General features: G+C 35.1%; 1 protein-coding gene across 4 annotated transcripts in view; it reads right to left on the bottom strand.

The window, feature by feature from the left end:
• Window positions 1-12475, bottom strand: part of LOC134720938 (monocarboxylate transporter 12-like) — a 34240-nt gene extending 21765 nt beyond the window's left edge. For 2 of the 4 annotated variants that reach the window (XM_063583539.1, XM_063583538.1), the window contains exons 1-2: window positions 12383-12469; window positions 262-314 (exon numbers count right to left, since the gene is read on the bottom strand). The gene's annotated coding sequence lies outside the window, so the exon portion shown is untranslated. Of the gene's footprint in view, window positions 1-261; window positions 315-12378 lie in introns of all 4 variants that reach the window. The other 2 variants (XM_063583534.1, XM_063583533.1) reach the window with 2 other exon arrangements.

Below are 12475 nucleotides of genomic sequence, written 5' to 3'. Positions count from 1 at the left end.
TGTTTTATTATTAATATGAAACTTTACAAACCAATTCTCATAAAATCTATATATCTTCAGCTAACACGTTATTCCCTCGTTTGACCAACTTTTACCGGGACCAAATATTTTTCGGAGTTGTGCGAGTTATAATACTTGGCGTAAAGAGTTTTATTGACGATATAGATAAGGCCGAAAGATTTTAAATAATTTACAAGAAAATGATATAAAATAAAAATTAGAGCTAATAGAAGTTAAATGGGGCACTGCATATACACTTACCTCAAAAATGTTATATAATATCCTTTTACTAGAACTTCTATATCTTCATAAACCTAGAAAAAAACACCAACAACTCATTAATATCTTAATATTATAGCACCAATAGGAACCCTCGCACAATATAAATACATACAACTTTTCTTAGTTTCAGTGTGATATCAATTGACATTACAATGCGTCTTAATTGTTTGAATAATCAGAAGGTAAGACATTAACCTTTTAACATATGTAGCAGTATTATCATTTTCCTTGAAATATTATAAAAGAGAAAAGAAAACAAACAATATTCTCCTGCCATTTGTCCTAAAAGTTTTACCTTACAATTTAATACTTTAAAGTATAGGACATGTTTTTAAAAAAAAAATATCGTTTACCAGTCCAGTCCTGTTTCAATACTTTTCTATCAATTGAAGTAAAAGACTGAGTACTTTATATGTGTATATGGTTTAACGCTAGTTATTTTGGGCCCTAATATACATAATTATAGCTTATTGTTTGGTGTGAGCCAAGACTCCGTGTTGAAGGCCGTACATTGACCTATAATGGTTTACTTTTATTAATTGTTACTTGGATGGAGAGTTGTCTCATTGGCACTCACACTTTATCTTCCTATATCTATACATGTATTTTATGGAGTTACAAAAAGCCTGGTACTTTAAATTACTAGTACAAGACTAGTTCTGCAACATTAGGATAAGAATAAGTACAGCAGTTATAGAATGTACTAAATCAGTACATTATTATTTATGTGCTGTGTCAACCTGTAAAGTTATTGTAAAACTATCTTTGCACAATTCAAGGTTGCACAAAACTTTATTCAAATTTAAAAAAAAACTTACATGTATATAACTTAATTTATTTTACACATCCAAATTGTTAATTACCTCACTGGAAAATAAGTACTGATAAGTCATTTGGAACTTTATTTTTGATAACTTAATATTAATTATCTTTTATAAATATACTCAAGAACTCATAAAACGCACCACATGTATATTATATTGATGTACATTGGGTCGTGAGTTCGACTTTCAGTCAATGGAAATATCAACATCTTTAATATTAAATGATTTTCTGAACCTCTGAATGAAAAGATTGAAAATCCCAACTTCTTCATCAGGAACAAATCAACGAATACTTTTAAACTCGTGCAATGCTCCTGTAGGTATAGGGGTCACTCCGTGAGGGTATGGGTGTGATTAACAGAATAGAAAAAAAATTAGCAAATTCTACGGAAATGCACCCAAAAAAATAAAGGATACAAAATAATAACAAAATACAGCTGAGCGAAGCGAAAAAAAAATTACGATCTAATGCAAAAAAATCATAAAGTGTAAGAAACTTGATTTTTATTTAGGGTTTTAAAGAGATCGGTTTCGTCGTCTGCGTCTTATCAAGTATTCATCACTCGGACTTCGGATTTTATAAAATAATCAATTAAAAGGGTCCATTAGAAAGAAATCTAACATCAACTCCAAATTTCTACAAATAAAAAAAATCATAAAGGACAAAAAATTAAAGAAATGAAACAAGACAACCCCTGACGAGGTCGCTGTAATAAATGACACAAGACAACCACTGACGAGGTCGCTGTAATAAATGACACAAGATAACCACTGACGAGGTCGCTGTAATAAATGACACAAGACAATCACTGACAAGGCCGCTGTAATTAATGACACAAGACAACCACTGACAAGGTCGCTGTAATAAATGACACAAGACAACCACTGACGAGGTCGCTGTAATAAATGACACAAGACCACTGACGAGGTCGCTGTAATATATGACACAAGACAACCACTGACGAGGTCGCTGTAATAAATGACACAAGACCACTGACGAGGTCGCTGTAATATATGACACAAGACAACCACTGACAAGGTCGCTGTAATAAATGACACAAGACAACCACTGACGAGGTCGCTGTAATAAATGACACAAGACCACTGACGAGGTCGCTGTAATATATGACACAAGACAACCACTGACGAGGTCGCTGTAATATATGACACAAGACAACCACTGACGAGGTCGCTGTAATAAATGACACAAGACAACCACTGACGAGGCCGCTGTAATAAATGACACAAGACAACCACTGAAAAGGTCGCTGTAATAAATGACACAAGACAACCACTGACGAGGTCGCTGTAATAAATGACACAAGACCACTGACGAGGTCGCTGTAATAAATGACACAAGACAACCACTGAAAAGGTCGCTGTAATAAATGACACAAGACAACCACTGACGAGATCGCTGTAATAAATGACACAAGACAACCACTGACAAGGTCGCTGTAATAAATGACACAAGACAACCACTGACGAGGTCGCTGTAATAAATGACACAAGACAACCACTGACGATGTCGCTGTAATAAATGACACAAGACAACCACTGACGAGGTCGCTGTAATAAATGACACAAGACAACCACTGACGAGGTCGCTGTAATAAATGACACAAGACCACTGACGAGGTCGCTGTAATATATGACACAAGACAACCACTGACAAGGCCGCTGTAATTAATGACACAAGACAACCACTGACAAGGTCGCTGTAATAAATGACACAAGACCACTGACGGGGTCGCTGTAATAAATGACACAAGACCACTGACGAGGTCGCTGTAATATATGACACAAGATAACCACTGACGAGGTCGCTGTAATATATGACACAAGACAACCACTGACGAGGCCGCTGTAATAAATGACACAAGACAACCACTGACGAGGCCGCTGTAATAAATGACACAAGACAACCACTGAAAAGGTCGCTGTAATAAATGACACAAGACAACCACTGACGAGGTCGCTGTAATAAATGACACAAGACCACTGACGAGGTCGCTGTAATAAATGACACAAGACAACCACTGAAAAGGTCGCTGTAATAAATGACACAAGACAACCACTGACGAGGTCGCTGTAATAAATGACACAAGACCACTGACGAGGTCGCTGTAATATATGACACAAGATAACCACTGACGAGGTCGCTGTAATATATGACACAAGACAACCACTGACGAGGCCGCTGTAATAAATGACACAAGACCACTGACGAGGTCGCTGTAATATATGACACAAGACAACCACTGACGAGGCCGCTGTAATAAATGACACAAGACAACCACTGAAAAGGTCGCTGTAATAAATGACACAAGACAACCACTGACGAGGTCGCTGTAATAAATGACACAAGACCACTGACGAGGTCGCTGTAATAAATGACACAAGACAACCACTGAAAAGGTCGCTGTAATAAATGACACAAGACAACCACTGACGAGGTCGCTGTAATAAATGACACAAGACAACCACTGACAAGGTCGCTGTAATAAATGACACAAGACAACCACTGACGAGGTCGCTGTAATAAATGACACAAGACAACCACTGACGATGTCGCTGTAATAAATGACACAAGACAACCACTGACGAGGTCGCTGTAATAAATGACACAAGACAACCACTGACGAGGTCGCTGTAAAAATGACACAAGACATTCACTGACGAGGCCGCTGTAATAAATGACACAAGACCACTGACGAGGTCGCTGTAATAAATGACACAAGACAACCAGTGACGAGGTCGCTGTAATAAATGACACAAGACAACCACTGACGAGGCCGCTGTAATAAATGACACAAGACCACTGACGAGGTCGCTGTAATAAATGACACAAGACAACCAGTGACGAGGTCGCTGTAATAAATGACACAAGACAACCACTGACGAGGCCGCTGTAATAAATGACACAAGACCACTGACAAGGTCGCTGTAATATATGACACAAGACAACCACTGACGAGGTCGCTGTTAAAAATGACACAAGACAACCACTGACGAGGTCGCTGTAATAAATGACACAAGACAACCACTGACGAGGTCGCTGTAATAAATGACACAAGACAACCACTGACGAGGTCGCTGTAATAAATGACACAAGACCACTGACGAGGCCGCTGTAATAAATGACACAAGACAACCACTGACGAGGTCGCTGTAATAAATGACACAAGACAACCACTGACGAGGTCGCTGTAATAAATGACACAAGACAACCACTGACGAGGTCGCTGTAATAAATGACACAAGACCACTGACGAGGCCGCTGTAATAAATGACACAAGACAACCACTGACGAGGTCGCTGTAATAAATGACACAAGACAACCACTGACGAGGTCGCTGTAATAAATGACTCAAGACAACCACTGACGAGGTCGCTGTAATAAATGACACAGGACAACCACTGACGAGGTCGCTGTAATAAATGACACAGGACAACCACTGACGAGGTCGCTGTAATAAATGACACAAGACAACCACTGACGAGGTCGCTGTAATATATGACACAAGACAACCACTGACGAGGCCGCTGTAATTAATGACACAAGACAACCACTGACAAGGTCGCTGTAATAAATGACACAAGACAACCACTGACGAGGTCGCTGTAATAAATGACACAAGACAACCAGTGACGAGGTCGCTGTAATAAATGACACAAGACCACTGACGAGGCCGCTGTAATAAATGACACAAGACAACCACTGACGAGGCCGCTGTAATAAATGACACAAGACAACCACTGACGAGGTCGCTGTAAAAAATGACACAAGACAACCACTGACGAGGTCGCTGTAATAAATGACACAGGACCACCACTGACGAGGCCGCTGTAATAAATGACACAAGACAACCAGTGACGAGGTCGCTGTAATAAATGACACAAGACAACCACGTACGAGGTCACTGTAATAGAGCGTGCGAGTCATGCATATGTGACGGGATTTTTTTTTTTATATTTCAAACCTCCACCTTTGACTTTAAAATTGCGTAGTTTACTCATTCTACTGAAAATTTACTTATTTTTCGGAAAATTTACTCATTTTACGAAAACAAAAGAAAACACGATAAAATTATGATAGTAAAAAAAGACTCACAATTGTGTACACAAAACTTGCACTACGTTATCAAATTTTTTGAATAAACATTATATATAAATTTCTAATTATTACTGAGATCTACTTACCAAAGTAGATATACTTAGTAAAAACCAGCAACTTAATATTGGAACAGTCAAAAACGAAATATTAATAATATATCTGTGTGTTGTTAATCTAGTTGTTCATTATACAATATTATAGTGAAAAACCACATTAATCCAGATCGCGCTGGTAATGTCCTCCTCTTCACTGAAACCGCTCATGTGCAGCTTCTTATGTCGCATATACATTTACCACGGTTAAATAAAAAGTTCAAATCAGCTGGTTCAAATACATTCAAGGGTCAATTCATTGCAACCATATCTAGGTACGGAAAAGTTAAATTCCTTGATATATATTTTTGCGAGTAAATAAACTTATTCAAGAGGCCATGCTCGGGTACTATTGAAAACCCCATTGTGTTGTTGACCTTTTATGTTTTATATGATGTACTATTCCTCGGATCAAGCATATCTGGTTTTCCAATTTTTGTATTTAGACTCTACTTCCATGCCGTACATTAAACAGCAATGGCGATCAGTGTTTTTCAAACACCTTGAATTAAAATTCCGTTGTTAATCTTGGTCGTGTCTCCTAAATGTTGTTTCAGAGAGACACGTTGAACGCCTGACATATATAATAATTCATCTCTTCTTCAAATTAAAGATTTTTACTAGTGCCGTCAACCTATTCTAGTGCTATATCTTACACCAAATCTTATAACTGATGTTCAAATTATTTGTATTTGTACACTCATTAGTTTGTTGATGTACCTAGAAGTAGGTATAATTTGCACCATAAAGATTACATTATCTTTTTTTCGGATTGAAAGTAAATGCCATCCATGAAACTGAGGTTCCACGACAAGCGTGTGTCCTTCGCTCTTCTTTGTATAAATCAAATCGCTTTGTTTATTATTTCTTATGTTACAAGATTTTACAATCGAAGTCGTTCAGTTAAAGTTTGTTTTACTTACAACTGTACGTATTGTCTAGTGAAATGAGATACTGCACAACTCTCGAAAATCCATCATCTTTTTTTTATATAAAAAAGAAGAAGATGTGGTTTGATTGCCAATGAGACAACTATCCACAAAAGACCAAAATGACACAAACATTAACAACTATAGGTCACCGTACGGCCTTCAAAAATTAGCAAAGCCCATACCGCATAGTCAGCTATAAAGGCCCCAATAAGATAATGTAAAACAATTCAAACGAGAAAATTAACGGCCTTATTTATGTAAAGTGTGTTATTGCTGTAGACTTCTTCTTTGATTGTAATCGAATTTTAAGTTTCTATTTATTTTTATACATTTGTAAGTATGTGTTTTTTTAATTCCTACTCTCGTGTACATCTTTATTTCTAAGGAATTTTGCACAAATTTAAAATAAAAAAGTCACATCAAACTTTACCAACAAATAGAAACTTCCAATGACGCAAAATATGAAGTTTGAGAGCATTGAGGACCAACAGTTCTGGAAGGTGTTAGTAAATACAGCAATGGTAATGTTTTGGATAGAACATCCATTGTATGGCGTTCATTATCACTGAACTAGTATATATTTGTTTAGGGGCCAGCTGAAGGACGCCTCCGGGTGCGGGAATTTCTCGCTACATTGAAGACCTGTTGGTGACCTTCTGCTGTTGTTTTTTTATTTGGTCGGGTTGTTGTCTCTTTGACACATTCCCCATTTCCATTCTCAATTTTATTTTGATCAATTTATAAAGGTATTGTAAACAGTTTATTTATTAAAATCTTCAATCATATGTAAAAAAAAATCACTAAGGCATATAGTGTTAAAATTTGTAAGTTGTCCAAAGACCGGGTATATCGGAAATTGAATACGAAAACAATCGTATCATATCCTTTGAATATATTTTCAAAATAAAAAAAATACATTTTAATAAAATAAAAAATGCTATTTAGCGCTTAATTTTGCTGATTGCTTTTAAAACAAAATTTCGAATGTAAAGCTCTGGTTTTTTTTAAATTTTACCAAAGGATGTTCCAAATACATCAATTATTGAATAAATTTGTCACCGAAAGACATACACCAAAGTTTTAATTTTGGTTAATCAAAATTCGTCTCGTATATTCAACATTTTAAAACAAATGCTCAGTATTTGAAACCAGTCAAGACTTTCTTTTTTTTTTTCTCTTGTTCTTTTTTTTTTTGTTGTTGCCTATTTATCTAGATTCTATATGTTTGTTTTCCCTATATTCTGCTCATTGATGTCTTTTCTGTAACCCCAGTCATACCCCCTTACATTACAAGACGGTCAGTTAATTCATTTTGAGAGCAAAAACAAGAGCGTTCTATAGTATAAACAACTGACCTTGCATGCCACTTGATTTGTGTATTATGTTATGTATCTTGCATTGTAGTATATAAGCAAATTAGGAAACCAGATCGATCTGGCTGTAAACATATAAGTATTTCTTTTAATTGTTCACGTGTAATAACTGCTGATGTTGTTTTTTTCTGATGCTTAATGTGTTGATATTTAGTTCATTAATTTTCCTTGAAACAGATAATTATGTTTATAAAAACTGCGTTAATTGTTTTTTTTTCCGCTTTTCGTGAGAGGACGAATCGTATGGTGCGACAGGGTATACTCAAACAAAGTGAAACATATTTGTTTGCTGATAAACAAGAGATGACAACAACTATATTTATAGTATATTTCATCATTTAAATGACTTATTTATTTTTGTCTTGTATATAGTTTAAGGTTAATAGGGTAAAAGGTAAATATTGTTATTACAATTTCTATACGACCGTCATCCTTTGTGATCTTATTCTGGTATTCGGACAGCTTCAATCGAAAAAGTGAACAAAACCAGCGCGATAAGCCATCTGTAATTTCATGATTTCTTAAGTGCTGTAAATAAATGCACCAAGCTGAGTGACGCTGATTTGATCTTTCCTGTATTTTTCTTTTTAAAAACTGTGACAACTTTTGGTCACAGTACATGCACTCAGAAAACGTCACTAACATTGTGAATAAAGTCTTAGTATATTATATGTTTTACCATTTTTATCATTTGTCTGTCGTTGATATGTATTTGTTATCAAGTATATGTAAATAGTCACAACCATTCATATAAAAGGGAGATTTTTCCAGTTTTCGGACAAAACTCTAAAGTGCTTTGAGCAGATTTCATGAAATTTTGATGACTATTTTATATCTTTTAAAATAACCTCCCTCTAACTCTTTTATAAATACCCGAAAAAGCGACGGGCGTATCATGAGCTCACGGCGCAGCAGTTTATTTCGTTTTAGTCATGACTGTGTCAGTCAGACTTATGAGTTTTGTTAAACTATTTGGAACCTTACAACTCTGTTTTTCTTAATGTCTGAGGCGAATTCACATTCGCAGAAAAATCAAGCAGTCATTCATTGGCACCGTTAAAGAGGATTATATCATTAGGTGGTGCAAAACCACCCAAACCTACAATTATGTGAACTCACCAGAATTGTATGTTAAGAAGGGATAGGAGGAGTTCTTATCCCGAAATCCCGGGCTTAAAAACACGAAATCCCGAGGTCCCGAATTTAAATAAATTAAATCCCGACATCCTGGGCTTAAAACACGAAATCCCGAGGTCCCGAATTTAAATAAATTAAATCCCGACATCCCGAAATTCGCAAAAAAATAAAAACATTTTCCCGCATCCCGAAAGGGTCAATTCCGAAATCCCGAGCTTAATAACAACCGAAATGAGTCTCCAAACTCGGAAATTAATGGAGATGGTGCACTTCTTTATTTATTGAGTATAGATGTTTAAAGTACTTTATGCATTACATCTGCGTATCAGTATTTCAATTATTATGGAAAAGTGAACTGCAGGTTATCACATGACTCCTCTCCATTAAAAAAAAGAAAGAAATGACAAAATAAATGGTCACATGACTTAGGATATTAAACAGAAAGGTGAAGGTGAAACTATATCTAAACAGCTTTAATTTCAAAAATAGTCCTGAGTTTTATAGATTTGCCTCAAGTAGACAAAGTCAGAGGCGGATTTAGGGGGCCCGGCCCGGCCCGCCCCCCCCCCCCTTTGGGAAAAAATGGGTTGCTTATATAGGGAATCACTGAAGCGTGAATGGAGCGGGCCCCCTCTTAGGTCAGTCAATGAACCCCCACTTATACAAATTCCTGGGTCCGCCACTGCAAGTTCATTGCGTAATAATTTAATCATTCGTGTAATGTATCTGTTCGAATGAATTGTGTCCCAAAAAGTTAAATGATGAGTGGTTCTTTCAAGTTTTCACTTATAAAATATATTAAATTAAGACTATAGATCTATACTGAAAGTCTGTTCTATTTATGAAAAGACAGTAAATAATAAACTTAATCTTACCAAGAACTCTTAATGGGGTCAATTGACTGTTTTGGTCATGTTGAATTATTTGTAGATTTACTTTGCTGAATATTATTGATGTTTATATATTTTTTTTCTCTATCTATTTACTAATCAAGATAGTAATAACCAATAACTGCAAAATTTCCTTGAATTACTAATTCAGGGCAGCAAGTTGAAATTTCCTTGAATTACTAATTCGGGCAGCAAGTTCTGTCTAACTTATGTAAACGAAAGCATCAAAATAAAATTAAACATCTATCATTTATTAATAGTGTTTGTCAAATGAATGTCATTTTTGCAAGACCAGTAGATATGGGGCCGGACCAGTAGAGTTTTCAGTCCACTGCTCAGTACACAAAAAAACTTAAATTCGACCCCTGCCAGCAACCCAACAAACGGTTGTCTAACGCGTTTGAAAATTTCATGACAGATAGATCTTAACCTTATGAACACGTTAACCAATTTACAGATTTGCTCTATTGGGCCAGGTGAGCTCAAAAGAAAACAACGCATCTATTAAGAAAATAAATAACGGCATACTTTTAATTGCTTTTTCTTAAAACTATATTTCAAGATTTTGATAGAGTCTTAATTTGAATTGACATGATTCATTTGACATCGTGCTATTACCGAGGAAGGATATCTGTTATCCGAAATGTCTTACATATTGTTCGTTTTATTGTGTTTTTTGGTGATGCTGTACTCTTTTAGACTTGTAATATGTACTAGGTAAAATTAGCTAAGACATTTCAAGCTATTGCAGATTGAATTGTATCAGCCATTGACCCAATCTTATATACATATGACAATGATCATGTTAGAGTCACATGCTAGCTTTGTCAAGTAAATACCTTTATTTATAAACAATCTTCTCCATGACTTTATTGCATGTTCAAAAAAAGAAAAGTATATTTTCTATGTGGACTAGTTAACATTACAAGTTATAGTCATTTATAATTCTATGTACAAGAAGTTGCTTTTGATGATGTTATCAACGCATCCAAATTTGTATTATCAAAAATGCTATTTGACGCTCATTTCTATATAAATTGCTATTTGATGCTCAATTTTATATAAATAATATTTGACGCCCATTTTTATATACATTGCTATTTGACGCTCATCTTTTTATATTATTTCATAGATTTATACTTATTATTACGACGATTCAATATGCTTTAACATTATGTCTAGCTGATGATAACTAACACGGCTTTGGGATGTTGCTCTACTCTGGAAGCCTAGCTGACCTTAATGTTATGTGTCACTAGGACATTAACAATTCGATTTGTCACAAGTACAAAATGTCAGGGCCTCGCAAGCGGTGTGAACATCGCTTACATTTGTAAAATAAAAGTTTTGTATACAAGCAATTATAGTTTACAGCAATTTTTCACAAGTTTAAATATATGTAATTAAATCCAAAATTTAAGTTCATAAATTTTGTAAGAATACTTATATAACTTTTCAGATGTTTAAACTAATTCAATAATAAGAAGTCAGTCTTTGTTTAAAAGTATCGTTCTGAGACCTATTTCGCAAAAGATCATCGGGAAAACATTTTCGTAGGCTTTAACATTCACCAGTTACCGAAGACCAATTTTAGATGTGTCAAATTTCTAGAAAACAGAAAAATAAAGAATGTTCCCGGACATGGTATATACTACAAATGACCTCGCTCGTAAATATGTAAGGTCGATGTACTTACTTGTACCTACTGACAAATCGTGTTTTCTTTTAAACTTAATGACATTTGTTTTTTCATATATGTTGTCATTACAGTCTTTCAGATTCGCAACAAGGTTGTATTTCATTTGCGCCAAAAAATGAAACTACATTTGCACCATTTTACAGGTACCATATAACGCAAAAATTTAAAATATTCATGACTACATCATGAATAATATGTTTTAATGTACATGAGTACATCAGAGTCTTTGCTCACAATTTACAAGTCTTTAGTGAGAACAAACGTTTGGTTTTACTCCTATGTAGAGTGCTTTCTTGAAGGTTTTATGATTTCGTAAATTTATAACACAACTGTGATTAAACACAAGTATGAACAATTTAAATAAAATACAGAACTCTGAGCATGTTGAGTATAACGAATAGTTATCAAAAGTACCAGGATTATAATTTTATACGCCAGACGCGCGGTACATGCACCGTACTGCAGTCATCGGTCGAACTTGTCGACTTAGGTGTCCTAAAGTTTTACACCTTCCTTGACCAATAGCACTTCAAGGCTTATTTCTCCAGTGAAAAACTTTAGTTGCATCATTATTAGTTATTGAACATGTATAGGCTTTATCGCCTACAAAAGTGACGGGTTGTTATCCCTGTGTTATCCTTTTGTTATTATTAAAAAAAGATATAGGGGATTCAGTCAATATAATTTATAAAGTATATGAGATCAATATGCACACACACAAAAAAAGGTGATGGGACGACTATTTAGAACCTTACGTTTGTGCGAGTTGTGAAAAGAGGGAGGTCAATACGATTACCAGTCAAAAGTAAAGCAATTGTGTTCAAGAATTATAAAGAGCGATTGTTTAATCGGAATCAAAACAAAAATTTTGAAGATTTGTTTTATCTGTATTAATTTATATTTGACTGCCTGCCAATTTGGAACTTTTATCTTATGTTTGCCTAGTTCTCTACCTTCTAAATCCGCATGTCCCCCTCCTTATAATAACTTTTGGTTGGTCGTTCCTTACATGTTCACATTAATTGTACTTACTTACTTTCTTTTTTCATTTTCTTTGTTGCTATATTTATCCGTGAAATAGATATTTGTATTATGATACTCATGGTATATCGAACAGCACTGAACTGAT

Source organism: Mytilus trossulus, chromosome 6 (assembly GCF_036588685.1).
Source record: "Mytilus trossulus isolate FHL-02 chromosome 6, PNRI_Mtr1.1.1.hap1, whole genome shotgun sequence".
Taxonomy (NCBI): Eukaryota; Metazoa; Mollusca; class Bivalvia; order Mytilida; family Mytilidae; genus Mytilus; species Mytilus trossulus.
The sequence above is the reverse complement of the archived record's forward strand: the minus strand, read 5'-3'. Positions and strand labels throughout refer to the sequence as shown.